Genomic DNA, 27598 nt, shown 5'->3' with positions numbered 1-27598 from the left:
CGGCCACACCGCCTGGCGCCCGGCAACCTCCACAGGTTGGAGACCACTGATTTAGATGGTCACTGCATCAAAGGAGACCTGTTAAAAGACTTCTAGAATACTTTTGAGATCATTCTAATTTTTTGTAGATTCGCACATACAAATATATCTGCGCTAAAAAAAATACCCTGAAGAAAGGAAAGCAGATGTTAATGTGCCTTTAATAAAGTCTCCAGGGTGTGGGAATGCACAATCAAAGAAGGAAGTTGGTTTTAGGTTAGACTGAAATTGACCTGCGTTAAGATGCTCGGTAAATGTTAAATATGTATCTAATAAGTGACTAGCAATGAATTATTATCTAGACTAGTAGGTGACGTGAATATAAACACACAAGAGCTATTTGAATCTCTCAGAAATGCTTAAAACCATGTAAAACTCAGCTCACTTGGGTTTAACACAAAGAAACTGCACTAACTCCATTTCATGTGCATCTTGTTTGAGTCCTTCGAACCCCTCCTTAAAAATTCTATTGGAAACTTTCTACTTTCTGAACAAGTACAAACATCTCTAAACCAATTTTTAGCCTTTCATATTGACTTTGTAATGAAACTTGTGACATCTGGTCACATGATAGATCTGCCAGCTGGAATAAACTCAGTAAAACTCTGCAATAATGTACTGTGAATAGGTCCATACAGTAACTAAATTAGTCTATTGAATGTGGAGCTTCATCTTCATCATACTAGAATCAGTTAACATGTACAGTAGAATCAAGAAGTATGAAACCACATGAACTATATTTACTTCAAACCTGTGTGACCCCAAACTATCAGGAAACCATTTAGATACCTGAGCAATATTATATTGCTTTTTCCCCCACATTAGTTCTCCAAGGCTACTCCCCTGCCTTTTTCTATTCTTCTCATACATGAAGTTTCCTTTTGGTATAGCTACACTAAATCAGATTATATTGGAGAGTAACAGCATCACACTAAAGAAAAATATTTGTTTAGTTATTATAAAATGTACACCACTCATTCCAAAAAGGTAGAGAAAGTAGTTAGAAAAAACTGTTCTCTGGTGAGAATATTTTCCCTTTGCTTTTTCAAGAAAAAATTGTGATATCATATATAAGGAACTCAAATGGCCTGCTAAAGTGAAATATTCTAAACGGGTACATTCAAAAATTTAAATGACTGCCAAAAGAATAAATTTAAGTAAAAGAGGAATTTCCCCTATGTGGAGGATAGAGTCAGGGCACTTTGATCAAGACATTTGTTTGCTGAATTTTACTCTAAAAATTATATGGTAAAAAACAAAATTAACAGAGATCAAAATGTGTGTGGTGATCAAAATGCTTTGTTTTCGGCTTCTCAATCAGCATAGTGTCAAGCTACCTAGAAGGAGTGAGGAGCAGCTGCTGGATATGGCTTCATTCTATATGCACCAGAGATGGGAATGGAATGTAGTGAAACATCTTTCCCAACTCTTCCCTCTGCCTCCTCTTCCTGCCTGTCCTGGCCCCCAAGGAGGAAGCTAAACAGAAGTGCAAATCAGAATCTTAGCATTTCTGTCTCCATTCAAACATTGTAATAAAAATCTTGCATATGACAGCAAAAACATCCAGACATCAGGACCCAACTACTACTGCCATCATCATATAGGACATGGAAAGACAACCTTCAACTCTCCTGCTTATTGGTAAGTGAAGAAATGGTAACAGGAAAAGGGAATAACTAAGGTGCTTGAGTGGCCTAAGGTTCCGGCTTAAAACATCAAGAGCCTACAGAATCATAGGTTCCAGTCCCAGCAGCATCAACATAGTAGTCATCCTTCCAATGAGGATAGACTGAGAGCCATGCAATTTGCCTTAAACTAGGCCATGCCTTTAAGAATTAGCCTTCTAATGAGTGTTGGAGTAGAGCTGGAAAACTCAGGAAGGATTGCCCCATAGTGATTTTGGCCTAACACTCTCAATGAAAATAATCTTGGTATAAGAGATTGAGTTGTGGCTCTATAAGTAGACTTTTTTTTTTTTAATAAAACCGTGGAGAAACTAAAGTGTGCCTTTTAACTCAAGGATCCCATAAAGTACACTTCACAATGACCTTTCAGCTGTGTTGTGACAATGCTTTATTCATACTACATATATTAATTTTCCTTTTGAAGTCTGGAGTTTAACAAATAGGCTTTGTATGCCTCTTATCAGTGCTCTAAGAGATTTATTACTAGAACCACACAAGTACATGCTTAGTCATCCAGATTAGTGGTCTCCGACCCTCTTGTACTTTTGTCTTATTCTGGGAGTTTAGGAATGATTCCTTCATCACCAATAGTTATGAACCATTACAAATATGATTTTCAACTCAACAGTAAGAGGGAGGGCAGCTTGCATGTCACTGGCCAGAAATGTCTGTTTTAAACAGAACGAGTTCTTCATAGAACTGGTCAGTAAAGTTTTGATCGAACCAAATGCAGTTCTGTCAAATATAAATGTTTTCGAAAACTGTATTGATTTCACCAAAATTGTTTCAGAGGAAAAATGAGGGAAAAGCTACACATTATTAAGGCATCCCATTTCAACGTTTTCAGAAGAAAACTTTTCAATTCTTTGTTTTTTTAGTTTTCCATGTACTATCTTTCTCTATAAAAAAAAAGTTTTTTCCTGATAGATGACAGAATGTTCCTGCTGGGTGACAGAATGATGTCATCAGCATCAATGGGCTCTCTTAGCAAAGAGAAAGCAGCCAGAGAGAGGGGGTCAGGTGAGTGTAGCGAACAGAGGGTGCAGCCCCCTCATATAGGATAAAATTTCAAAATCAAAACCAAACGTTTGATTGACAATCAGATGTTTTTCAGAATTTTCCTTTAAAGAATTTCAAAGTGTTAAGTTTTTATTCAGAGTCAGAATTAACCAAAATTTCAAAATCCTTTGCAAAACAGAATTGTCTCTCTGTGGCCAGCTGTAGTACTCACCAGAGGTCCATAAGCTCTCTTCCAAATAAGAGGAAAAATCAGGACTATCAATAGCCTTTCCTTTCTCCCATTCTCATGGTTTTAAAACTCATTTTGTTGCTTATTGGTCAGAAACTTACTAAGACTTTGGGCCATATCCTCAGGTGAATTATATCAGCTATTTCAAGTGACATCAATAGCAGGCATATTAAAAAGTTGCTGGAGCTATCTGATTTAAACCAGTTGAAGATCTGGCACCTTGTGCCTTCCTCTTTTACATGGAAAATGATTTCTTCAGCACAAAACTCAGTAAAGGCAATGTATACATATGGAATTACTGATTCTAGGTTGATAGTTCTTCTCTCTCAGTTGTCTTGTGGTCCCTCTTCACTGAGTCCCCAAAGTCTGGTCATGTGTTGAGATTTATTTGGTCATATCTGACAGGATTCCTGGGATGCAACCTGGACCATAGGACTGCTGTGCCCACTTCCAATCTGGGCTGTCTCCCACCATGCTTTGAGACACACATGCAGCAAACTCCTAAGCAGTGTTATCACTCAGCACAGCTGCATGTGGAGTCCCACACAAACCTTGATTGCATGAATGCTCCAAGAGTCACTCATGAATCACATAGAGAAAGGCACCTCCTCCCTACCTTCCCCAGTTCCCAGCCTTGTACCTCAGGAATATATGATCTTGCATGCTCAAGATTAGTAGTACAAGTGTATTAATTTGTTCACCAATTCATCAATGGAAAGTGGATATGCTCAGGTTTTACAAAAACTGCTGTAAGTTTACCAGACACTTCAGACTCACTGGTAAAGATAAACACTAAAATAAGCTTACTGATCACAAGAGACAGATTTTAAGTGATGGGGGGGGGGGGGGGGGGGGAAACAAGAGTTAGTTACCAAAAGGAAATAAAATACAAGTGCATAGTCTAAACTTAGTCCTATTAGACTGGGCAAAATCTCTATTAAACAATTTCTGTCACCCCACTGGATGCTGCAATTAGTCTCCTCCCTTTTGGAGTCTTCAACAAGGATACTCAGAAGATGCTTGCAGATTAGGTGGAACAAGGAGAAAGGCAAAGCATGGGGCCACTGTATTCTGATTTGTACCTTCAGTCCCATGTGCTTGGAGAATGTAAGTCCTGGTATGTCTGATGAGCATTGCTGAGATACCAGGCAAAGTTGAGCAATTTTTTAGTGTGGCCTTATGCAGGTGAGTTAATCAATTGTAACTCCCTTGCTGGACATCATCTGTTGATGGTTGACACCAAGGTTTCCTCTAAGCTGCATAGCCACATGTTTGCCTAATAAATCCTACACAGAGGGGAGGGGCACTATCTACACATCACCGATACTTTCCTGTATCAGGCATTTAATTGGTTCCAGACCAGAGCTTCCAACCATATACCCCATAAACTGCCCGAATGGAATTTGACCAGGAGATGAAGGTGGACATCTCTACTTTTGTGCAAAGTGCATCTTTGATGACAGCAAATTGTCATGTTATCTGCAACTTTAACATCTGAACTGAAAAACTAAACTTCCAATCTAAAATGCTACATAATAGATTAATATAAAACAAAAGATGTGCAGAAAGCACACTTCCTGTAGGTGTGGATAAAGGGGGAAAAGGGAGATTTCCACTTGACTTGATTCTTGGCCATTACTTTTTTTCTTCTTCTTCACATTGTTAATAAGAGTTCATAAGTGGGAATGTAACCCGCTAGTGAGTGTGTGATATTAGTCCCTCTCTGTACCAATTCAGCAGATAAGGGTTACTATAACCCTTAGGTATAGAGTGTTGCCAATTTACCTCAAACTGTAGCAGGTCATGTGGTTAGCTCTGGAGATCCCTGGTTAAAACCCCCCTGATGTGATGGCAAAGAAAGCAGGCATCACATAAGCATGACAATTCAGTATCATAGTACTCTCAGACCCACACTGGTCACTGATTTAGTGTTAAATCATGTCATGTAGGCACATCATGTGGTGGGCTGCTAGAGCCAGCCCATCCCAGTTAAACTTAAAAGAGTCATCTTCACAGTCCACTCTGCCTGTTTTGGAATCAGGAGCACAGAGAGCTGTTCTCTTCCTTTACTAAGAATAGGCACTGCAAAAATGTTCTTATTTGCTCATATGCATTACAGCCAAGTAAACACACACAAAATACAGAGGTTATATCATACTGAAAATATCTGTAGATGGGACAGAGTGAAAAGGGATGAAAAAGCTACATTTCCAAGAGTGTGACCAGAATATATGGAAACTGGGATGTTCAGAGATTTGAATATGATTGTTTCATTAGGGACAGAGTTAAGAATCATAGATTGAACAGAAAGAGCTTGAGAAAAGATTTGAAAATTGTTACAGAGATTCATGTAGGTTGATCCAGATGGTTGGGACAGAGTGTGAGACAAACCCATTTCTCAGTAGAGAGAGACAAGCAACAGAGAACAGAAAATTGCCTGGTATTTGAGGAGTGCAGAACAATAAATTCTGTGTCAAAAGTGATCACAATGAAAAAAAAAAATGAATGTTCATGTGCTGCAGTGTCATATATTGCAGAGAAACGTTGTGCATTTTCTTTATAAATAAATTGTTCACCTAATGATTGGGCAAGAAAGGGCTACTTCCCTGCACCGATACTTCTATTTCTTTGCCTAACTGCCTATGGAACACTTGTAAAATTTAACTATCACCAATATGAATTAACCCACTAGTAGCAGAACAATGTATTTTCCTTTTTGAATCAAGCATCCACGTTAAAATCCTAAACCAGTGTCAGCCCACGGATAAAATCCTGTCCCAGTTGCTTGTATGGTAGATCTCCCATTGACTTATCTGAGACCAGGATTTCACTCTAGCTGTACAGATGCAACTGCACTCAAGTTTAACAGACTTATTCCAGCTTACTCCAGAACTGCACTGGACACTTGAATTAAATGTGATAAAGAAATATTTTCCTGAATTTGAAATTAATCTTTATTTTGAGCCCAGAAATTGACTTGCTAAGGATCTACACAGCTGCTCATACGATGGTTTACTCCAAATACATTCATACAAAATCAGGGCCTACTGTTTTTACTTCACTTTTGGAAGCATCTCTCACACACACACACACACACACACACACACACACACACACACACAACTTTGGACAGCACCATTGCAGTGCAGTCAACTGTTATTGGTTGGTGTTGTGACATAATTCCTAGAATTCTGGGAACAGATACTAAAAATGGTGGCATTGAGTAGTTTAGAAGCAGGCCAGCAGGCTGATTTGAAAGTAGATAACATGTATGCATGAACCTTTTCCTTAAAATTAGATTTTTTTCCCCCTTCCACTTAAGTAAGGCCAATGATACCAAAAGTTTCCCATAACTTTTACATTGAGCTGTAAACCAAATGGACTTTAATGCACCCACAAACTTCTTTTAATCTTTTTCTCCAAGTATTCCTGTAAGAAAAGTTTCACATATATTCATATAACTCTGTAGTGACATCAGAAGCGTTCACACTACCATTTTGAAATGATTGTCAGGGAAGACAAAATGATACCTTGTGTCCTAAGCAACCAATTACACAGCTCAAATTGTGACTATTAAGTACCCATCATGCATAGTTCATGAGCAAACAAACTTCAGACTGTGGATTGCTAATCATATTTAACAGCTTTATATTGTAGGCACAAATGTGTCCAATCTGTTCACTAAAAATGGTGGAATTTGCCATATACATTGTTTGATGCACATTGTTCTTCCAGCTCTTTTCACAACTCAAGTTGTATTGTGGAAGATGTTTGCTCTGTTCCTTCCTATTATTTCATAATTTCCAGGCAGTCCCAAATCACTCCTGAGCTATTTACTTATTTGACAACAGCTTTAAAAATGAGGTACTTAAAAGAAACCTATTACTTGTTTTCAAATCAATAATACTGACATATTGCTCAAATAAACTTACAATTCACCACAATCTGTTTTTAGAGAAGCCATCCACTTTAACCTCAAAATGGGATGAAAACTAAGATTTCCCTCATCTTAATCACGAACATATGTTAAAAGATAATAATGAAAGCTTATTCTGAGAAGCACTCTGTTCTTCCTTATTCAGAGACAAGCATCGTTTCTATCAGACTCATTTTCATTAGGGGCACCTCTGCATTACAGGTTGAGCCTCTCTAAACCAGGACTCTCTGGTCCAGCTGGACCACAGATGTTCCAGGACCAGAGTGTCCTAGTAGAGGGGAGCCCTGCAGTGGGGCTGGAGTCTAGCAGCAGAGCTGCCCCATGGCAGTGAAAGCGGGAGCTCAGCAGTAGGGCTCCTGCCTGGTGGCAACTCTGCCCAACGGGTCCGGGAAGTAGCAGGACTGCCCTGCGGGGCTGGAGCCCAGCAGTAGGGCTGCCACCTAACCACACAACCAGAGCCTGAGAGTGGGGCTGCCCTGCCTAGGCAACGGAGCCCCCCTGCCACTAACAGAGCTGCCCAGCAGAACTGGAGCCCAGTAGCAGGGCTGCCCTGAGGGGCAGAGAGCCTGTGGGGCTGGGAGCCCTGCATGGGGAGGGAGAGGCAGCAGTGGGGAGAGACTTCCAAGAGGCTGGCAGCCAGGCTATGGCTGTGGGTGACGGTGGAAGGAGGGCAGCAGAAATGAACTTTCCTATTGTTGTAAAATCCCTCATCCAGGATTGGGCAGGTCCTGAGAGTGCTGGACCAGGGAGATCCAACCTGTATTTTCTATAACCAAAGGCTAACCTAAAGAAACCTAAGGCCCGGAGGCTGAACGTGGCTCCCAGTTTGCCTGAATCTGGCCCACCAGGCTTGGGGCTCCAACAATGCTGGTGCTCCAACACTCCAGCCACCCTCCGCCGGTGTTGGAGCACACAAAAATCTACTAGCCTGCTCCTCCCCAAGGCGGGTTGGTTTTTTCCTCACTTGTGTGCAGCCCCTGACTGACTTTTCTGTTGGTCAGTAGCACCCAACCCAAAAAGGGTTCCCCCAGCTCTGGGTTAACTGATCCTTTCACCTAGGTCAATCTGTCAGTCGTTTCATTGACTTCAGAGTAGAGATGTAAGCAACTAGTCAACTAGTGACTTGACTAGTCACTTCCCCCCCTTTGCCGACTATCAGAGAGAGGCAGCAAGGGGGCGGGAGCAGGAACCACTGCTGGGGGGGGGGCAGTTTCCCACCAGCAGGGGGCAGGGGAGGCAGACGTGTAGCAGGAACCGGGCCCGGTCCTCCCCACACTGCACTTGTGCTTTTTAAATGTATAAGCGCCTCCGGCTCAGCAGGGGGGACTGGGGCACAAGCCAGAAATCAACTGTCCTGGCTTGCACCTGTTCCCCCTCCCCCCCGCCCCTACGCTTCAGCCTATTAAATGTATTAAGAGCCTGCCAGTTCTTAATACATTTAAAAGGTAGAGCCACAGCGGGGTTACCTCTCAGGGCCGGGATTTAAACCCACTGCAGCTCTGCAGTTTCCCCCACTTATTGACTCATCGACTGGTCGATGTAAATTCCATCAACTAATTGATTAGTGGATTTAACACAATTTAACATCCCTATTTCAGAGCTAGGATTACTTACCTTATTTATTTCACAGGTTGATTAAAAGTCTGGCTTTCCAACAAAAATAGTACTCACATGTCTTGAAACATGCGTTGTTTGAGATGCCAGCTCTGCATTTTACTGAGAAGAGACATTTTCCATTTTTCAGATCAGCAATGAGCATTTAAGGGCCCAATCCAAATGTCATTAGAGTTTTGATAACAATGAGAGTTGACTGAGACCCTTAAGGGATGAGCAGTAGCAATAAGAAACTGCCTTGGACTACAGGGGCAATGGCCACTACACCTTGAATCCATGGGTGTTGCCAGCAGATACAAACACACAAGCCCATTCTCTAGCATGTCTGCAGTTGAACTTATGAGACTTGACTAAAAAGATCTAAATAAAAAAGGTATCCATATGCATGCATCAGAGAAATATGAGTTATTGAGCAGATCTGACCAATTTCTACACTAAGTCCCCTTATTCATTTCTTTCATCAGCTCTGTATTCTTGCCATCAGGAAGAGGGTTACAATAGAGTATGAAGTCAAATTTCCTACAGATCTGTTCCTTGATACTATTCCAGGCGACAGCCTTTCCTTGTGACCTGCTGAGCCATATTTTATATATGCATTTATAAATCTATAAGTCTGATCTAGATAATTTAGTGTATGAGCACACAACTACTGTGCACCAGATAAACTGTGAATGAAAATCAAGACTCCCACACATACAATACCTTGTGCCCTCTAGTAAATCTCAGAAAAAAGTAATGGTAAACAGATACACCGTTTTCTGTAATGCCTATCAATACATTTTGGCTATCAGACAAGGAGAGGAAAGCCAAAGCCCATTTAGTAAGCAAGCTGTTCCCTAGCCTGCAACATGCCTATGTAGTGACTGTAGGTATTAGCCATCCTTGCTGGAACCACTTTCCAGAGTAGAATGAAAGAAGAGAGGCAATCTCCTGGAAATTGCAAAGGGCTATATCGGGACTAAATACAGGTTGAACTTCTCTAGTCCAGGACTCCCTGGTCTAGCAGGACCATGGATATTGCTGGAGCAGTGAGTCCCTGGACCAGAGAACACTGGAAGCCTGGAGTTGACCAGGAAGCTAGGAGCCTAGCAGATCTCAGGGTCTGCAGAGCATGACAGTGGTGCTTGGGCTCACCATGAAGCTGCATGCTAGGGATGGCTGTGGAACTCAGCAGTGCCCCAGAGTAGCCAAGCCCAGAGTCAGGGGACTAGACATGGAGCCACATGCCAGGGATGGCCATGGAGGCCAGGCTGGATATTGGCTGCAGCAGAGCCCGGTGGCAGCCCTGGGAGAGCGGAGCCTGGAAGCGTACCCAAGGCAGCCAATATCCAGCCTGCCCTGGGTATACCGCCACTGGCAGCAATATCCAGGGGTTGCTGAGATCACCTTACTTCCTGGAAAAATCATGAAGGGAATCCTCAAGGAATTTATTTTGAAGCACTGGGAAGAGGAAAGTGATTAGGAGTAGTCAAGATGGATTCACCAAGGGCAAGACATGCCTGACCAACCTGATTGCTTTCTATGATGAAGTAATTGGCTCTGTGGACATAGAGAAGTCAGGGGACGTGATATACCTGGACTTCAGCAAAGCTTTTGATACGGTCTCCCACAATATTCTTGCCAGCAAGTTAAGTAAGCATGGATTGGATAAATGGACTGTAAAATGGCTGGAAAGCTGGCTAGATTGCCGGTCTCAATGGATAGTGATAAAACGGCTCAATGTCAGGATGGCGGTCAGTATCAAGTGGAGTGCCCCAAGGTTTGTTTCTGGGGCCGGTTTTGTTTAACATCTTTATTAATGACCTGGAGGAGGGGGAGAAATTGCACCCTCAGCAAGTTTGCAGATGGCACTAAGTTGTGGGGGGAGATAGATATGTTGGAGGAGAGGGATAGGGTCCAGAGTGATCTTGACAAATTGGAGGATTGCGCCAAAAGAAGTCCGATGAGGTTCAACAAGAACAAATGCAGAGTCCTGCACTTGGGATAGAAGAATCCCAAGCATTGTTGCAGGATGGGAACCAAATGGCTAAGTAGCAGTTCAGCAAAAAAGGACCTGGGGATTACAGTGGATAAGAAGCTGGATATGAGTCAACAGTGTGCCCTTGTAGCCAAGAAGGCTAATGGCATATTAGGGTGCATTAGGAGGAGCATTGCTAGCAGATCTAGAGAAGTGATTATTCCCCTTTATTTGGTACTGGTGAGGCCACATCTGGAATACTGCATCCAATTCTAGGCCACCCATTACAGAAAGGATGTGGATGAACTGGAGAAAGTCCAGCAGAAGGCAAAAAAATTATTAGGGGGCTAGAGCACATGACTTATGAGTAGAGGCTGAGGGATTTGGACTTATTTAGTCTAAAGCAGAAAAAAGAGTGAGGTGGGCTATGATAGTAGCCTTTAACTACTTGAAGGGGGGGGGGAAGGTTTCCAAAGAGGATGGAGAAAGACTGTTCTCCATAGTGACAGATGGCAGAATGAGGGGCAATGGTCTCAGGTTGCAGTGTGGGAGGTCGAGGTTGGATATTAGGAAAACTATTTCAGTAGGAGGGTGGGGAAGTATTAGAATGGTTTATCTAGGGAGGTGCTAGAATCTCCATCCCTAGAGGTTTTCAAGTCCCAACTTGACAAAACCCCAGCTGGGATGAGTTAGTTGAGGTTGATCCTTCTTTGAGCAGGGTGTTGGACTCGATGACCTCCTGAGGTCTCTTCCAACCCTATGATTCTATGAGCCAGGCAGTAGCAGCATCCCCAGGGCAGTGAAGCAGCAGCAACAGCTCTAGGGCTGGCTGCCTAATCTGGTGGCACTCCAAGAGCAGGAGGCTGATGTCCCAGACGCAGGGAACCAGGCCGTAGAGGTGGGGATCAAGAAGGGAGCCTGGCTGGGTCTGCTGATGGACCTGGAGAGTCTGGAGTCCATCAGAAAGGGGCCAGAATTGACCTCCCCTGATCCGGCAAACTCCCTCCTTCGGGATAGGTCAGGTCCCAAAAGTACCGTCCAAACTGCAACCCATTTAGCCAAATTTAGAAAAACTGGAAGCTGGTTTATTCTATGGAACACCAGAAAGAGAAGTTACTAACTGTGTGCAGTAAGGATGGTTCTTCCAGATGTCTCTCCCTGTGGGTACTCCACTGTTGGTGTCAGGCTCATCCTGACGCCACAGATTGGAAACTTTTACAGCAGTCTCCAGTTGGGCAGTGCATGCACAAGAGGCATGTGGTGGTCCCACCTTTGAAATTAGCACACCTAGCCAGACTCCTCTGTTTCTTCGACACCCTATTGGCAAGTTGTTAGTGCCAAAGAAGCGGATCCAAGGACGAGGATATTTAGCTTAAATATTATTATTTTTTAAAATCATAAAATGTTATTGTAATGGAATTCTCTTGTGGAACCCTCATTTTCACTTCATGGAACCACAAGGTTCTGCACAACTCCATTTCGGAAACACCGCACTAGGTGATAGAAAGCTACATTCTGCATAGGTTCTAAATCCATCCTGCGATTCTCTCAAAGGCACTCATACTTAAATTAATACACGGTATGGGAGAAGTATTTTCAAGGTCAAATATAACTAATGTAGTCACTCCACTCCTCCATTTCACACTGAGCCAAGTACCAAATAGGATGCAACTGGACCAGTAACAACCTGCCACTAGGTCTTTGTTATATGAACCAAATCAGATCAACAGCCATTAAGCATTCAATCATGAATTAAATAGAGTCCCAACCAGCTGACAGCCAACATGGCTGAACAGATAACTTTGATAAGCTGAAATATATTTGCAGTTAACGTTCATCCAATCATTCTGAATAATGAATTAATACAAATGCACAGATATTTTGCAATCTTTAAAAGGAACTAAATTTAGCAAATAACTTTCACTGCAAATAGTTCATTAATCTTTAATCTACATTACAACTGGGTTTTTTTAAAGCATTAAGTGTTAATAGTGCTGGCAAGATGTGTGTGGCCTGGGCATTACTTCAAAAAGAATTAAGTATATCACCAGCAGAGGAGCCAGTGCCTTGGTCAGCTCTTTATAAGCTTCTGCCTATCAGGGATGGGAGCTTTAAATGGCATTAACTGCTTTGATTATGCTTCTGTGGACAATTGGTACCTCAGGCTTCTTTCCTGAGTTCACAAATTCCCCTGGGGAACTGTTCAGTGTGTAGCGTGGAAATTGTGATGAAAGAGCAGTTAAGTTTTTAACAGAAAGTCCAGAAGGCATCATTGATATAGAGTTCCTTGTCATCACAAAACAAAGCACCTCACTGAATTTTGCTTGTAGGGAGTATTTTTATACAGGGAATGTCGCACGTATAGTTGATAGAGGCAGTGATTTTCTGCGAGATTCTGGTCTTAAAACATTAGTAGCTTACTGCATCTTTTAGGAGTGGTTATAGTTTGACTCAGGGGCCAGGCTGGGTGCCACCTCAGTGCCAACTGGAGCATAGTGCTTCCCACTCCAGCCCTTAATGCTGCCCAGAGTGTGATATACAGCACTCTAAATTTAAAGGGCATTGCCACAGTAGCAATGGCCTGCATGTGTGTGTCAGGAATGAAGACTCCCAAATGATTGTGAGACCACATATCTCTACCTCCTTAGTAAGCAAAAGAGAATGCAGAGTTGTATCACAACTGGCTTGCAGCAGAACTGCCCTCAACAAGCTGAAGGAACCAACAGGTGTGCTCTTAAGCCCAGCAGCAGAACTGGGGGAAGGACTGTTAGACACAGGTGGGATTTGGACTACCCTGCTCCTGGATCTCAACAGGTGAAAGAGCATTTGGTCAATAGCCATTCAAAGCATTTTCCTACTGCAAGCTTAGCTCTTGCACCTGTTTCTCCAACCCGACTCTTACCCTGGACCATGCCTTCCCTTTGTAGAGCTCTGACCCTAGGCTCCTACTCCTGACTATAAAGTCTAGATATGACCAAGGGATCCTATTCCTGGTTTCCAACTCTGGCCATTCAATAGTCACCTATATGTGTAACTTTAGAGACTGGATAAGGTGCTAGGCCAGGACTTGAATAGGGTTCAAAAAAAGAACTAGATAAAGTCATGGAGGTTAGGTCCATCAATACTTATAAGCCAGAAGGGGTAAGGAGACAGGGTCAGAGAAGACAGCTATATAAAGATATAAGCCTTAGACTGAGGAGATCTCTGCCACCAGAGTAAAAGGGAGGAGCTGGTTTTGAATCAAGGGAGTGGAATAAACTAGCTAATTGCCCAGGCCTGCAGAGTCAGGCCATTCTAGGTCAATTAGGAAACCTGGGGGTAATTAAGAAAACCAGTTCAGACTGGCTACAAAAGAAGTTGCCTGCAGTTGCAGGGTGCATGCAGCTGGGAGAAAGGAGGAGAGCACCACTGGGAGTAGGAGGAAAGGAGATCACAACTAGGAGGATGAACCAGAGAGAAGGAAAGTGCTGGGAAAGATGTGGGGAAGTAGCCCAGGAGTCTTAGAGTTGTATTCTAACAGATATTCTTGATAGAAAGCAGCACTCAATACTCCAGGCACAGCAGGCTGGAGAACCAGTGAGGGCAGTACAGAACAAGGAAGAAAATTGGCAGCATATAACCTCCAGGAGAAGAAAGGCAAGTCAAGTATCCTCAATCCTGACAAAGGTAAGTAGCCACTTTCACTGCACAGGCACTACGGTGGAGAATCCTTTAGAAGAAACCTTCCAGGGAAAGGATAAGACCCCATCGACAGGAAGGCATGGGATGTGTAGTCTTTGGGATGGGGGTCCACAACCACCACCCGCAAGAGAAGATGATGGGTGGTTGTGGTCAGGGACTCCCTGCTAAGAAGGACAGAGTCATCCATCTGCCATCTAGACTGGGAATCTTGAGAAGTGTGCTGCTTACCAGGAGCTCTAATTCAGGATGTGACCAAGAGTCTTCCGAAGCCCATCAAACTTTCAGATTGCTACCCCTTCCTACTTCTCCATGTAGGAACTAATGATATGGCCAAGAATGACTTGAGCAGGTCACTGCAGATTATATAGCACTGAGAAGAAGGATCAAGGAGTATGAAGCAGAATTCTCATCCATCCTCGTTGAAGGAATAGGTCCAACTCGGAATAATCAAATTTTGGCAGTAAATGCATGGTAGCACCAGTGGTGTTAGAGAGGGGGCTTTGGTTTCTTTGACCATAAGATGTTGTTCTGGGCACAAGGGTTGCTAGAAAGAGATGAGATCCACCTAATGGAGAGGGAAGAGCATCTTCGTGGGCAGGCTCGCAAACCTAGTGTGGAGGGCTTTAAACTAGGTTCATCGGGAATGGTGATCTAAGCCCTGAGGTAAGTGGGGAAGTGGGATACCAGGAAGAAATACAAGGAGAAAGTAGCAAAGGAGGACCCCTGATTTATATGGAAAAGAAAAATCTCTATTGCATAAAAAACAATATGGAAATCCCTCCAGAAGGAATAAGAGATGTCGCTACTAAAGGATTTATCAGCCCAAACTGGTTAGTCATATTTATTCTTTCAAACACAAAATTATGTACCATTAATGTAGTGCCCCAAGGCTTCCACAAATGTGAAACCTTGAAAACTTCTGAATAAAAGCTGTAAAACCAATCATTTTTTAAACCTGCATGAGTGACAGGAGGAAAATTGTACTAGTTTTGCAGGCCAATTTGAAATGAAACTGTCATAAAGCAGCTCATGATGCTATGATCAAAAAGGTTATTTTCTCACCAGATTGAGACAAGCTCTTGTTCTCATAGGGCTATTCCCTGACTGTCCCCCCAAAAAGGCTCAGAGATAGCTGTATTAGTCTATAACTGTAAACAACAAGCAGGCCTGTGGCATCTTGGAGATTAACAAAAATCCAGTATGAGATGGGGGGGGGGGGGGGACACACTTCAGATGAGTGAGTGGGACAAATTCTGGGATACCATTTTTTAACAGAAAAAGGGAGAGAGGGAAAAGAAGACATGCCAACTGTAGTGCTGGTGCTAATAAAACTAATTTGAGTATGCTGGAAGAGTCCCATACTTAGCTTTTTATGACAATGAGGTGTTAAATGTATGGGAGGCTAGTTTTATAATGTGCAATCCATTTAATGTCTGTGTTCAAGACCAAGGAAAGGGTGTCATATTTGCATATGAGGGTCAATGCCAAATTTTCTCTGTAATTTTGGCTTGTGAAATTGCTTTGTAAAAGAACTACTACCTTTAGATCCATGATTGAGTGCCCAGAGAACTTAAAATGTTCTCCTATAGGTTTGTGTGTGTTAGCATTTCTAATATCTGACTTGTGTCCATTTATGCTTTGTCAGAGACTGTCCAGTTTGGCCAATACACATGGCAGAGGGGAATTGTTGGCATTTGTATCACATATCACATCAGAGGATGTGCAGTAGTCTGAGCCTCTGACATGGTGGCTTATGATGTTAGGTCCTGTGGTGGTGTTGCTTATATAGATGTTAGACAGAACTGGTGACAGGGTTTATTGCAGTGGTAGGTTCCTGGGAGAGCGTGTCTGAGGTGTGATGTGCCACTGCTGAAAAGAATTTGCTTCACGTTAGTGGGTTGTCTATAGGCTAGGACTGGCCTGTCTCCAAGGCCTGGGAGAGTGAAGGCTCGTTTTCCAAGATAGGGATGTAAGCAGGTAGTTGGGTAGTCAAGTTGACTGCTTGCATTTCCCCCCTTCCCTCCTACTTGCTGCTTCTGTATCAGAGGCATCAAGGGGCAGGAAGCAGGAGCTGGTGCTGGTGCTGGGGGAGCTAGGTTCAAAGCCCACTCCCCCCAGCACCATCTCTGCAGTGCCACCTACACTAATTCCTCCCTCACCCCCGCGGCAGCAGCACGGGGTGGGGTTGGAATGGCTGCCACAAAGCAGCCCCTGAGTGCAGTGCACTGGGCTGGCTGCAGACAGAGGCTGCTCTGGCGCCCCCTGCAGACAGGGGCTGCTGGACAATGCAGGCTGGGACTGAGCAAGCCCAGCTCAGTCCCAGCTTGCGCCAGGTCTAGGAACTACCCCTACTGTGACTCTGCAGTTTAAATATAGTAAGAGCCAGGTGGGCAGGCATTTAAAATATGGAACCTCAGAGGGGGTAGGTCCTGGACCCAACATGAGCCAGGACTGAGCAAGCCTGGCTCTCACCCGATCCAGGAGCTACCCCCACTGCAGCTCTGCCATTTAAATATAGTAGGAGCCAGGCTGCCTGCCCACCCAGCTCTTACTACATTTAAACTGCAAAACCGCAGCGGGGGTAGCTCCCAGATCCGGCACAAGCCAGGACTGAGCACCTCCCCCATCGACTAATAATGTAGCCAATAAAAATTATCTACTACATGATTAAATACCCGCTTCTTAACATACCCCGTTGTACATTGTCAATGAGGTCGTGGAACAGGTGTAAGCTAGGGACTGTAGGAGATGACCAGTGGTGTTTTGTTATTTTTCTTGTTGAAGAAGCAGATTCCTCCGTGATCATCTGGCTCTCAATCTTTTTTCTTCACTTCCCCAGGTAGGTATTTAAATTTTAAGAATGCCTGATAAGGATGGTGTAGGTGTTTGTCTCTGTCTGTGGGACTGGAGCAAATCTGATTGTATCTTAGGGCCTGGCTGTAAACAATCAATTGTGTGATGTGTCCTGGATGGAAGCTAGAGGCATGTAGATAAGAATAGCAGTCAGTAGGTTTCCAGTATAGGGTGGTGTTAATGGGGCCATCATTATTTGTACTGTCGTGTCAAGGATGTGGATCTCTTGTAAGGTTGATGGTAGGATGAAAATTGCTGAAATCCCCATAGAATTCTTAAAGCGTTTCCTTCCCATGAGTCCATATGATATACAGTACGTAACCCGGGGACTGCCAAGATAGGGACTGTAAGTTTGTTCTTAAGTTGAATCTGTATGTAAGTCGGAACTGGCATCCAGATTCAGCCGCTGCTGAAATTGACCGCCAGTTCTGACTTACATACAGATTCAATGTAAGAACCCCAAGTCAGCTGCTGCTGAAACTGATCAGCACTGATTCCAGGAAGCCTGGGGCAGAGCAACTCTGCCTCGGGCTTCCTGTAGTCAGCGCTGGTCAGTTTCAGCAGCGGCTGACTTGGGGACTCCTGGGGCAGAGCAGCTGGGGTGCTGCTGGGTTGCTCCAGTAGCACTGCTCCTCGCTCCTTGGCGCTACTGGACCAACCCAGCAGCACCCCAGCTGCTCTGCCCCAGGCGTCCTGATTCAACCACTGCTGAAACTGACCAGCAGCGGCTGAATCAGGACCTGGGGCAGAGCAGCTGGGGTGCTGCCGGGTTGGTCCAGTAGTGCCCAGAGCAGCGCTGCAGGACCAATCGGCAGCGCCCCAGCTGCTCTGCCCCAGGGTCCACAACAAAAGCCTGGTCTGCTGGGGGGGGGGCACACTAGCTGCGCCCTCCCCCCCCCCCCAGCAGACCAGGGACACAGGGAGCAGAGCCGCAGCGGCAGCGGGGTGCCGCGCCTCTGAGGCTTAGCTCTGGCAAAGTCTCAGAGGCGAGGGACCCCGCCATGGCTGCAGCTTCAGTCCCAGTGTCCCTGGTCTGCTGGAGACGGTCTCCAGCAGACCAGGGGCACCGGGAGCAGCTTACGAACAGGGCTCTCTCGCCCCGGAGCTCACAGGCAGCAATCCGCCACCTCTACCTCCGGGGCGAGAGAGCCCCGTTCGTAAGTGCGGATCCGATGTAAGTCGGATCCGCGTAAGTCGGCGACTGCCTGTAGATATCATCAATGGAGCATAAATAGAGGAAGGGTACTAGGAAATAAGAACTGAGGAAATGTTATTTGAGGTCAGCCATAAAAATGTTGGCATATTGTGGGGCCATGTGGGTGCCCATAGCTGTGCCCCTGTTTTGAAGGTATTAGTTGACCCCAAACTGGAAATAATGGTGGGTAAGGACAAAGGGTACGTCTAGACTACATGCCTCCGTCGACGGAGGCATGTAGATTAGCCAGATCGGCAGAGGGAAATGAAGCCGCGATTAAAATAATCGCGGCTTCATTTAAATTTAAATGGCTGCCCCGCTCTGCCGATAAGCTGTTTGTCGGCAGATCGGGGCAGTCTGGATGCGACGCGCCGACAAAGAAGCCTTTTTTGATCGGCACAGGTATGCCTCGTGAAACCAGGTTTACCTGTGCCGATCAAAAAAGGCTTCTTTGTCAGCGCGTCGCGTCCAGACTGCCCCGATCTGCCGACAAACAGCTGATCGGCAGAGCGGGGCAGCCATTTAAATTTAAATGAAGCCGCGATTATTTTAATCGCAGCTTCATTTCCCTCTGCCGATCTGGCTAATCTACATGCCTCCGTCGACGGAGGCATGTAGTCTAGACGTACCCAAAGTCACACAGCTCAGCCCACAGATGCGCTCTGGCATCACTAGGGATAATCCTCCATTGTGTGAAATGTTGGTGTAAAGAACTTCTATATCCATAGTGGCCAGGATGGTGTTTTCAAGAAGATTACTGATTAGGCTGTAGTTTCATCAGGAAGTCAGTGATGTCTTGAAAGTGTTGGTAGCATAGGGTCTGAGGAAAAAGTCAACTTAACCGGATAATCCTGATGAGACTGCAATAAGTAGTAATTCTACATCATGTGGCAGAAAGACCTATTACATGACAGAAGCTAGTATCAGCTGTCACTGAAAGCAAGCTGAAAAGCTGTTTATTCTATTTTAAATCTGATTTTTTTTTTTAATAACTTAACAGGTTTTCATTCCCTACCAGTAAGTCAGCAGTTGAGCTGTGGATATTTATGAATGACTCCTTGTGTGTATTCTATCATCATTTTAAAATGTGCAATTGAAAACTTGCATGGTGCACAGGCAAGTTGACAGTGAGTGTAGCACTGAATGCACAAATCACATGCAGATACAACATTAGAAGGACTAACAATGACATGATCACAAAGCAAGATTTAAATAGATATATTGGACCATGCTCACTGCCAGGGTTTAACTCTATCAGCTGGGAGAATTCATTGAAGGACCTGTATTATGATGATTTGAACTCAGGTCTCATGTCCCCTGGTGGGATTGTTATTGAGGGCACACTAGGGGAAGGGGATGGGAGTGGGGGGTCATGAGAATAGTGGTGTATGGAGTTCCACTTTTTCAACTTCACTTGTATTCTTCACTCTTTGCTAATGAAACATGGAGGTAGATTAGAGCTGTGAGTTGAAACAAGAGCAACAGTTGGCAGTGAGCCACAGAATTCTATCTGAAACCTGCAGGAGCTCAGTAGCTTTTGCAGACATAAGTTTGCTGGGTGGAAGAGTTTGAACTGAGCATAGAAGAGGGACAACAGCAGGAAAGTGAAATGATTTTACATTAGTAGGTGACAAGTCAGAGACGTCCGAAGCTCACCATTGCCTCAAGCCTCACAGCAGTCCTAAGTGATTTGGGGATCTATTACTTCCCTGAACACAAAAAAACTGTGAGCCAGCAAAAGGTTTTCAATGGAGACCAATCTAAAGTTGGGGGATAGCCCCTGCATTGCTGCTTTACTAGCAGTCACTGTAACTTTCAGTTTGGGATTTGACATGCTCCCCTATTTGAGACAAAATAGTGTGTCTCATAGGTTCACAATCAGCAGAAGCAGCTGATCCGGGTGATCTTACTTTAGACAAAAAATTAAATATGGGGCATGCAGAAGAAATCTCAAGTATGAAAGCCCTGAGAAGCACAGCTCTCCCAGAGCTACACACAGTGAGACAAGAGCAAACGAGAGCAGGTGACCAAGGTTCCACACTCATAGGCTATGTCTACACTGCAGTGCTATTTCGGGTTACCGAAATAGCTATTCGACATCCTTTGAGCACACCCATTACAGCAGACTTCCGATAATCCAGCACCTTTGGGACCCAGGGAGTGCTGGATTATCGGATATGCTGGCGTATCAGGAGATACTCCGGCAGGGGGGCTGTGATGGGTCTGGGGGGGAGAGGAGGGAGGGGAATGGCACAGCGTGGGGTGAACCAGGTGCTGGTGAGGAGCAGCACTGTGGTACCAACCCGGCAGCACTCCAGCTGCTCTACCCCATGGCTTCCCCAAGTTCACCACTGGTCAGTTTCAGCAGCGGCGGACTTGGGGAAGCCGTGGGGCAGAGTAGCTGAAGTGCTGCCGAGCGCCGAGCAGGGGGGTGAGGGGCAGCGCTGCGGGACCAACCCAGCAGCACCCCAGCTGCTCTGCACCGCATCCGCAGGTCCACAGCTGGTCAGTTTTAGCAGCAGCGGACTTGGGAAAGCAGCTCCAATTGTCAGGCTGGTCAGAGCACTTCCAGGTTCCAGTTGGTGCCGGACTATTGGGAGTGCAGGACCACTTGATGCTGGACAATTGGAGTTTTACTGTACAGGCAGTCCCCGGGTTACGTACAAGATAGGGACTGTAGGTTTGTTCTTAAGTTGAATCTGTATGTAAGTCGGAACTGGCGTCCAGATTCAGCCACTGCTGAAACTGACCACCAGTTCTGACTTACATACAGATTCAACTTAAGAACCCCAAGTTTCCCCAAGTCAGCTGCTGCTGAAACTGATCAGCGCTGATTCCAGGAAGCCTGGGGCAGATCAACTCTGCCTCGGGCTTCCTGTAGTCAGCGCTGGTCAGTTTCAGCAGCGGCTGACTTGGGGACGCCTGGGGCAGAGCAGCTGGGGTGCTGCTGGGTTGCTCCAGTAGCACCCAGTAGCGCCGAGGAGCGGTGCTACTGGACCAACCCAGCAGCGCCCCAGCTGCTCTGCTCCAGGGTCCAAAACAAAAGCCTGGTCTGCTGGGGGGGCACACTAGCCGCGCCTCCCCCCCCCCCCCCAGCAGACCAGGGACACCGGGAGCAGAGCCGCAGCGGCAGCGGGGTGCCGCGCCTCTGAGGCTTTGCTCTGGCAAAGTCTCAGAGGCGCGGGACCCCCCGCGGCTGCGGCTTCAGTCCCGGTGCCTGCGGCCTGCTGGGGACCGTCCCCAGCAGACCACAGGCACCTGGACTGAAGCGGCAGCAGTGGCGGGTTCCCGCGCTTCTGAGGCTTTGCTCTGGCAAAGCCTCAGAAGCGCGGGAACCCGCCCAGTGCCCCTGGTCTGCTGGAGACAGTCTCCAGCAGACCAGGGGCACCAGAGCAGCTTACGAACGGGGCTCTCTCGCCCCGGAGCTCGCAGGTAGCAATCCGCTACCTCGACCTCCGGGGCGAGAAAGCCCCGTTTGTAAGTGCGGATCCGACATAAGTCGGATCCGCGTAAGTCGGGAACTGCCTGTATTTCAAAATATAACAGGCTTACTATTCTGACGTCCCTGTAAACCTCTTTCCACGAGGCATATGGGACATTTTGAAATAGAGATTTGTTTCAAAATAAGTGCTGTAAAGACAGCTTATTTTGAAATTTGGTGCTATTTCAAAATTGTCTTGAAATAAGCTGCACAATTTGCGTAGCTCAAATTGCATAGCTTATTTCAAGCTACGGGCAATGTAGATGCACCCATAGCGAGATGAATTTGCTGTGGGAGACAAATGAGAGCAGATAAAGAAATGCCATGAAGTAGGACAGCATCATAAGGAATGCAACAAGTTTTAGCAGTGTGTGCAAGAGGAGATCAAGGTTCCAGAAAGATTCAGGCAGATTTGTACAACAGGAAGATAGCATGTGAGACAGTGATGAAGACATCTTGATTCTCCTTCAATCAAAGAGAATAACGGGTTCAGGTTGTTGGAACCAGGAGGGCAAAAAGGGGAAATGCCAAATTCTGCACATGTAAAAATGCTAAATTTGGGAACAGAATCTTCAATATAAGTTGGATACTGTTGCCTCCTTTTGGGTGAATTGACACACACACCCATTACAAAGAGCAGATGTGTTCTAATAATGCATAATAAGAGTATAATGTAACCTACAGGAAAATGTGACCTCATAACAACTAACCTGAAAAATAACAGAGGGTACCAAGTAAAATTTGTAGTGGTGGTTGGTAAACAACATAGATGTCTCTCTTGGAGAACTAGAACCATATAAGCAATGGGTCTGATCAGACCCAGAACTGTATAGCTTCAGCTTAAGAAGCAAAGCAGAGTTTCTTGGACAATGGAGACCATTGTAAAAGCACATAGGAATGTTTTCAAAGGTGAGGAATATCTCAAAGAAAAGCTTTGGAACCTGTGTGCTTACCATAAAGTCAAATTCCAATGGCACTATGTAGTCCACTACGCAAGGAGCTTGAAAGTCTGCAGAGCATGGGTATCATAGCACTTGCACAAGACAGTATTGCATAGATAAACAGCATGGTGCAGTCAGTGATTGGCAAACTGGGGACCCTCTTTTTAAGGTATGGAATTTTGGGCACCATGTTCAGACAGTAAACCCCTAATCTCTCAGAAGAATTCAAGGAACTTTCAAGCAAATGGGACTGACCATCACTCCTTACCTATACAGTAATGAGGAACCACTTGAAAAACAGCTAAGACACTGTTATAAAGCTATTCTTCTGGTTCAGATCTCATTAGCATTTGACACTCAAGAGTATTCCATCACAGGGGTGCCAAAACAGTCCAATATAGATGCTAATGGGTCAAAGGATCATGACCCTGTTACCAATGAAAGGTGACAAGTGGCAACCAGAAGAAAGGAGATGGCCAACTCTCAGAGAAATCAGGCACAGAGTCCAACAGGTCAGCCTATTAGCCCTAAAGACAGGTACTCCTGTGAATATTCACCCGTTAAAAGAAACACCAGAAGGAACTGAGAGAGATGCAGTGACACTGAGTTAATATAAATCAATTGCATAAAAGAGAAGTTATCTGAAGAAACAGGAGGCATTTTGAGGCAGTAGACAACACCCAGAAAGAGGCTAATTGCAGAATGAAGAGACAGAACCATCTGGAGATGAACTACACAGGGAGGGAAGAGACTGTAGAAATTGTCAGCAAGAAAGAGATAGGTCACTCCCTATGTAATTGCCCGTTCAGAAGACCAAACTATCACAAAGACAAGGTAACCAGCCAAGTCTGTGACAAAGACAAGACTCCAAATTGGCTAGATGCTAGCAACCTTTGCTGAAAGGAACACTGTGTGAGGTATGATGTCAAAAGGCAGGACAATGTAGCACTTTAAAGACTAACAAGATGGTTTATTAGATGATGAGCTTTCGTGGGCCAGACTCACTTCCTCAGATCAAATAGTGGAAGAAAATAGTCACAGCCATATATACCAAAGGATACAATTAAAAAAATGAACACATGAAAAGGACAAATCACATTTCAGAACAGGAGGGGGATGCGGGGGGGGGGGGAAGGAAGGAAGGTAAGTGTCTGTGAATTGATGATATTAGAGGTGGGGAGAGTGGGATGTTTGTGAGTTAATGGTATTAGAGGTGATAATTGGGGAAGCTATCTTGATAATGGGTAAGATAGTTCAAGTGTTTGTTCATTCCTTTTTGGAGAGTGTCGAATTTTAACATGAATGACAGTTCAGAGGATTCCCTGTCAAGTGCAGATGTAAAAGGTCTTTGTAGCAGAATGCAGGTGGTTAAGTCATTGAGAGAGTGTCCTTTCTGGTTAAAATGGCAAGAAACTGTTTTTTCTTTGTGATCTTGTCTGATATCTGTTTTGTGGGCATTGATCCTTTGGTGAAGTGTCTGAGATGTTTGTCCAATGTACATAGACGGACACTTTCGGCACATGATAGCATAGATTATATTTCTGGATGTGCAGGATTATGTGTTCTTGATCTTATAACTCACTTGGTTAGGTCCAATAATGGTATCAGCATAATAAATATGTGGACAAAGCTGGCAACGGGGTTTGTTGCAAGGGAAGGTACCAGGTATTAGTGTGGTATGTCCTGTGGTTGTTGGTAAGAATCATCTTGAGGTTAGGTGGTTGTCTATAGGAGACTATAGGTCTGTCTCCCAGAGCCTCTTGGAGTATGGTATCCTGTTCCAGTATAGGCTGTAGTTTATTGATAATGTGTTGGACAGGTTTAAGTTGGGGGTTGTAGGTGATAAGTGGTGTTCTATTGTTGGTTTTCTTGGGTCTGTCTTGAAGTAGATGGTTTCTAGGTATTCGTCTGGCTCTTTCAATTTGCTTTTTTATTTCTCCAGGTGGGTAGTTGAGGTTTATAAATGCTTGGTAGAGATCCTGAAGCTTCTGGTCTCTGTCAGTGGGATTAGAGCAGATGCGGTTGTATCGAAGGGCTTGGCTATAGACGATGGATCGTGTGGTGTGTTCTGGATGGGAGCTGGAAGCATGTAGGTAACTGTATGAGTTGGTGGGTTTTCTGTAGAGAGTGGTGTCTAATTTTCCATTGTTGATTTGTACTGTGGTATCCAGGAAGTGGATCTCTCGTGTAGAATGGTCCAGGCTGAGGTTGATGGTGGGGTGTAGGTTGTTGAAATCTCTGTGGAATATCTCCAGTGTTTCTTGGCCATGCGTCCAGATCATAAAGATGTCATCAATGTACAGTAGGTAGAGAAGGGGTGAAAGGGGACGGGAGTGGAGGAAACATTGTTCTAGGTCAGCCATAAAGATGTTAGCATACTGTGGGGCCATGTGTGTACCCATGGCTGTGCCGCTGATCTGGAGGTATAAGTTGTTCTCAAACTGGAAATAATTGTGGGTGAGAACGAAGTTACATAGGTCTGCTATCAGGCTGGCAGTAGTGTCCTCTGGGATAGTGTTTCTAATTGCTTGTAATCCGTCTTCATGTGGGATGTTGGTGTATAGAGCTTCTACATCCATGGTGGCAAGGATGGTGTTATTGGGGAGGTTATCGATGTTTTGTAGTTTCCTTAGGAAGTCAGTAGTGTCTCGGAGATAGCTGGGGGTATTGGTTGCAAAGGGTTTGAGAAGAGTGTCTACATAGCTGGATAGACCAGTAGTGAGCGTGCCAATACCAGAGATGATGGGACGTCCGGGGTGCCCAGTATGTCGTCAGTTATTGTTCAGGGTGTACAACAAAGTGTTTGTAAAATAGGGAAGAGGTATCAGTCAGTGGAACTTGAGTCAGAAGGCCCATGTTCCATAAAGGAGCTGTTACTAACAGAACATCCACTGAAAAGGAAACAAAGTGGAGTTAAGTTGAAAACAATGCCCCTACATGGACCAAGCAGGGCACAGGGTTCACATTTAATAAAGTTTCACTTTTTCAGTTGAACCTGGATTCAACTTTAATCTTTGCTAATGAAACAGCTTGAACTTGCTTGCTCCAACTCGTCACACCCTAGCTTAGGACTTTTTATGTTACTTTAGGGAATAGGGAGTTCTGATAATAAACAGCAACAATACTCTGTTAAATGGAAACAGTGCATTTTGAATTCTCAAGTCCCTAGGCACTCCAATGTTAGACCTTACAGATCTCTATTCTTTTTAGATTTTTGTAAAATAGACACGATTAAGAATGTGTGTGTTATGTTCATATATGTACAAATGTTTGTAGATGTGGATATAAACAAACTGTGCTACTATGTATGTCTATTTATTTACTACATACACTGTGTGCATAGGTGTAGGTAGCTGGGTAGGGAGTCTACTGAAAATGTATATTTTTCCACTTACCTGATACTTTGTTTACAAGTCCAAGTTGAGGGGGAGTCCATTCAGACACACTATTGTTTATATCCCAACACTGTGGTTTTATTCACTGCCTTTCATCTGAGCATCTCAAACCCCTTTACAAACACTGAAGTCTTGAAAGCACTCTCTAAAACAAATACATATTATTGTTGAGAGTGAACCAAATGACTTGTTTTTGTGCTAACATACTTAGCAATAGTATTCAGCTAAAGTCAAACAAGTGAGTACAGCAATAAATGATACAATCTCTGGAACTGAACTTATCTTTTATTGTAGCAGGATGTTATGAATAAGCACAATGGACCAACTTCTTGGCCCTGCTCTGGCAGCGCAGAAGGTCAGGTCACACAAAAAGCCTGTTGTTGGACAAGACAAGACCATTTACAGTCCCAGCTGGTTATTTTTCCTTGGGGTAGAATCCTTCTTTCCTTTTTCATTTGAAGAGTCCTACTGAAGTCAATAGGGCTAATCTCATGTGAAAAGCAATTAAGATATGGCCCTTTCACTTTAGGGTCATACTAAATAATCCATTTGTTTAACAAAAACTATACCTTGGTTATCTCTTTGGATAGCTACAGAATAATCAATATTCAAAGAAAGTTTTCTGGCTGTGAGGCACAATTCAGAAGCCAAATTTAGAAATTCAGCCTTAATATTACATTGTGTGTGGTTTTTGTATATTGCAAAATATTTTCAGTAAGATGATGAAAAAAGTTGATAGCTTATTAAATGCCAGTGACTTCATTATAACAAGCTATTAATCACTTGTGTTGCTTCTTTATTCAATTGATAGCACAAGACTTATTTGTTTAGATATGATTTCTCTTACTCACTTATTATATATGCCCTTCCAGATTTATTTCACTCATCTGATGGATTACAACACCACATGGCTGCAACACTATTCAATATTGTTTTTATTCAAGGAAGTGTGCAGACTTGCCAAATAGCTCTGCCCTTCATATGGCCAGAAATCTTATATGGCCCTAGTCTACAAACACAGCTGATTGTTGAGCTTATTACCATAAGAAATCCCAGTCCACTTCAATGTCCAGATCTCAGGGTAACACACACCACAACCAGCAATAAACATTTGTAGCTGTTTCTCCCCACTGCCCCACAAGTCTTACAGTTTTCAACTTGCCTAGTTTCCTGGGGCAAATAATGTTTTTTTCTGGACAGGCAAGTGGAAATTCACAGATCACTTTTTCACAATGCTTGATTCGGATAAAGTATATGAGAAAGTCATGAATCATGCCAGAGTTGCTGCTGCTAGGCTGTGTCATTGTGAAAGCATGTATCTAACTAACCTGGACAACAGATGCCAGGTTATTAGTATAGGTGGGCACAAATACTGATGATGGGACAGGGGGGCCCCAGCTGTAGTATAAAATACTAGACATTTTTATGGCTGTTGTATATTCTTTTTAAGGAAAGAATAATAAAGCTTACCTTGGAAGTGTCTCTCTCTCTCTCTCTCTGGACTTAATTCTCCACTGCTCTGCACCTAGGTATACACATCTGTGCAATGCTAGTGCAAACAATATAAAAAT

The 27598-nt window shown here is 44.2% G+C and overlaps 1 long non-coding RNA gene across 1 annotated transcript in view; it reads right to left on the bottom strand.

Moving 5' to 3' along the window:
• LOC149524541 (uncharacterized) overlaps positions 1-26165 on the bottom strand; it is an 83895-nt gene extending 57730 nt beyond the window's left edge. Inside the window, exon 1 of the long non-coding RNA XR_016349344.1 lies at positions 26028-26165. This is a non-coding gene — a long non-coding RNA (uncharacterized LOC149524541). The remainder of the gene's footprint in view (positions 1-26027) is intronic.
• Positions 26166-27598: the final 1433 nt, after the last annotated feature.

The sequence above is a fragment of the Pelodiscus sinensis genome, chromosome 4 (assembly GCF_052426305.1).
Source record: "Pelodiscus sinensis isolate ZL-2025 chromosome 4, ASM5242630v1, whole genome shotgun sequence".
Lineage (NCBI taxonomy): Eukaryota > Metazoa > Chordata > Testudines > Trionychidae > Pelodiscus > Pelodiscus sinensis.
Note: the sequence above shows the minus strand (reverse complement) of the source record. Positions and strands in the feature narration are given on the sequence as shown.